This window comes from Pteropus vampyrus, unplaced genomic scaffold (assembly GCF_000151845.1).
Source record: "Pteropus vampyrus isolate Shadow unplaced genomic scaffold, Pvam_2.0 Scaffold148, whole genome shotgun sequence".
NCBI lineage: Eukaryota > Metazoa > Chordata > Mammalia > Chiroptera > Pteropodidae > Pteropus > Pteropus vampyrus.
Window position 1 is genome coordinate 1,706,155 of NW_011888929.1, and position 3,132 is coordinate 1,709,286.

A 3,132-nucleotide genomic window follows, 5' to 3' on the forward strand; every position below is an offset into this window, starting at 1 on the left:
TGGAATTGTATATCTTTTAATCTGATCTCATTTCTCATCTAGACACACTCCTGAAACATTTTACCTCTGAAAATCAAAGTCACTAGCAAAACTCTTAAACTCTGAACCTCTTCTCTCAATATTCCCTTAAACTTCACATTCTAATTGAAATCTGGTACTCTCTTAAGCATATGTTTTCCTTGGAGCCCTCAATCTTTTAATGTTACTATCATTATCATCATTACATTGTTAAACATTCTTGTCTTACTCTGTTAAGAGGTATCCCTCAAAAAAACTCTGCCATGGAGCTGGGAGAAATGTCCTCTTTATTTCTTGCTCTTTGAGGATTATTCTTTCTCCTTCTCTCTTAAGGAAAAAAAAAAAAAAGCTTTCAATGTCATGACAGCAGACAACACTATGCATTACTCGTGATTATAGTCAACTTCCAACTCCTCTCCTACTCCCCTCATATATTAAAGATTTAAGCACCTGGCTCACTGTTATTTTTTCCAAAAATACTCTTGTCATAATTATTAATGATTTAAATATTCATATACTAATCTTTTCAATATCCAGCCCTATTAGTACCTTGTTGTACCTTATTCTTTCTTTTAATCATCTTATCCTTCAAATTTTCTCAGAAATTTTATCTCCATTGTCATATTCTAGATGTTGTCATTACCAATAACCTTAATCACTTTCTAACCACACTCTCCTGTTATTTTTTCAAATCATACACTCTAGTGTTTCAGTTTCAACAATCTTTTCCTCCACTGGAATCTACAATCCATTGCTCCTAACACTTTTTCACTATATATGCCCTTTTTCACTTTTACTACTTCCATGCCCTCACTGGCTTTCTTACCTAGGAATGCCATGACCCATCATAAAAATTGATTGGTGTCTCTTGAATATACCTCAATTCCCTTCCCTTTGTCTCTTTTTATTATAGCTCCTTCACTGGAAAACATTCCACATTGGGCAAAATCTTCTATCTATTCCATGCTTCCACCTGATGAACACGGCTGAAGGAAGAAGTAAAATTATGCTGTCTGGTCTCACTTAATCCCAACCTCCAGTGGCCTTTTCATGCTTTCAGAAAAGCAAAGTATATTCTCCTAGTCATTCCCCTCTCTCATTCTCCTAAATAATCAGTTCACACTTTCTCATCTATAATCCAGTCTCCAACTCCTTTATCCACATCTTCACTCACAGTTTATGAATCTGCTTCTCATTTCACTGATAAAATAAAAGCACAAGAAAATTTCCACAGAGTTTTATCACCATATATATCCTTCATTTTTGACCCATTTATTTTTTTTCCATAACACTACTACCATTTAATATGCAAAAAGTCTTTTTTTAATGTAATTTGTTTATTGCATATCCCACCCTTCTGCTGCCTTTATAAATTCCACCTGGGCAAGATTTTTGTTCTTGGTATTTCTCTGTTTATAGTGTCTACAACAAAGCTTGCAAGTGAAAGGTGCAATTAATAGTGTGTATGTATGTATATGTAGATACACACATTTTATTTTTAAAAAATTTTATGAGACAGATCTTATCATCTTCCTTTTACAAATGATGTAACTGAGGTTCTGATGTTTTAAGTGATTTTCTAAGGACCACTGGATCAATCAAGTGGTGGAGCCAGAATTCCAGCCCTTGTCATTTTAAACCCAAAACTTAAATATGTGCCAAATTAAGTTTAAAACATGAGTTCTAATAGTCTGAATTCTTGGTGCTTGTGATCCATAATATCTTTATCTTACTCTACCTTCTTACACATACTTTACTCTTTAACCTAAAAAACTTCCTGTCTTTTAATGTGTCCTAAGCTAAGCCAGCCCAGCCTTTGATGTAAATAGGTGTTCCTTTCAGTTCCTAGAAGATGTTCTGTCTTCTGCCTTTTAAAATTCTGTTTACTCTTTTGGACTAGTGTAAAATACTTCTCTCTCTCTCTCTCTCTCTCTCTCTCTCTCTCTCTCTCTCTCTGTCCTCCTCCTCCTCTTCCTCCTCTCTTTCTTCTTCCCTCTCTCTCCCACTTCTCTCTCTCTTTTCCAAATTACTCTCAACTGGATTTTATTTTCCCTTTTAACTCAACAATGTCAATAAATCTTAGAGAGAACCAGCTTAAGTCGCAAAACAGAGAAAGGCATCCATCATATCTGTGTTTCAAGTTTCTCCAGACTCCCTAGCAGATCATGAGTGTCTTCCAGTATTTACTCATTTTTTCTATTTTCCATACAGCAAAACCAATGCATGCTCTTCACCTGACAATTACAACACTCTTTAAACATTTACTGCTATTCATTGCTCTAAGCCATTAAATGTGTTAATTAATTCTATTCTTACAATTCTGCAACAATAGATACTATAAATATCCCCAATTTTCAAATGAGAAGGTGAGGTACAGTGATCTTGTCAAAATCTCATAGCTAGTGATTATTTGAGCTGGGATTTGAACCCAGGCACCCTGGCTCCTGAGGACTTAACCATAAAGAGGTACTATCTTTCAGCTAGTGATTGGTAAATGCACCATAAATATTGGTTGCATCCAATAAGCTGAATAACAGCATCTTAAACGTAATACAAATACACGAGTGGGACTAGAGGAGTGAATGTCACTAGTGGTATTTTATCTGTTGATGACAAAACTAAGTCATTGTAATTACAAGCTTTATATATGTTGCCTATTAGGAGAGATCACAAAGGGCTCATTAGGCTAATTGTATTGAATTAAGATGGAATTTGCATTATACATCAAGTGATAAAAGATTGCATGCATTAGGCAAGAGCTAAGTTTTTAATGTGTGCTTTCAAGATTAAGTAGAAGACCTGATCATGTAGAAATAAACTTAAAGTCTATTTTAAAGTCTCAAAGTGGTCCAGCAAAGGGTGTAAACATCTGAATTTTCTAGTTGCCTAATTACCTGTGTAAATTGATATGAAACCTGCCTTTCAAAATCTCTCCTTAACCTTTGGCTGGCCTTGGGAAACAATGTTGCTGTACTCTTTTCACACTTGGCATGAGAAGCACTGAGATTTGTATGAAAGACACTGTTTAAACTAAAATTAATTTTAGACTGTAATAAAGAATAATAAGCATTTATTTGAGCAAACAGAGCTATAGCCCAAGAGACGCAGATTAAG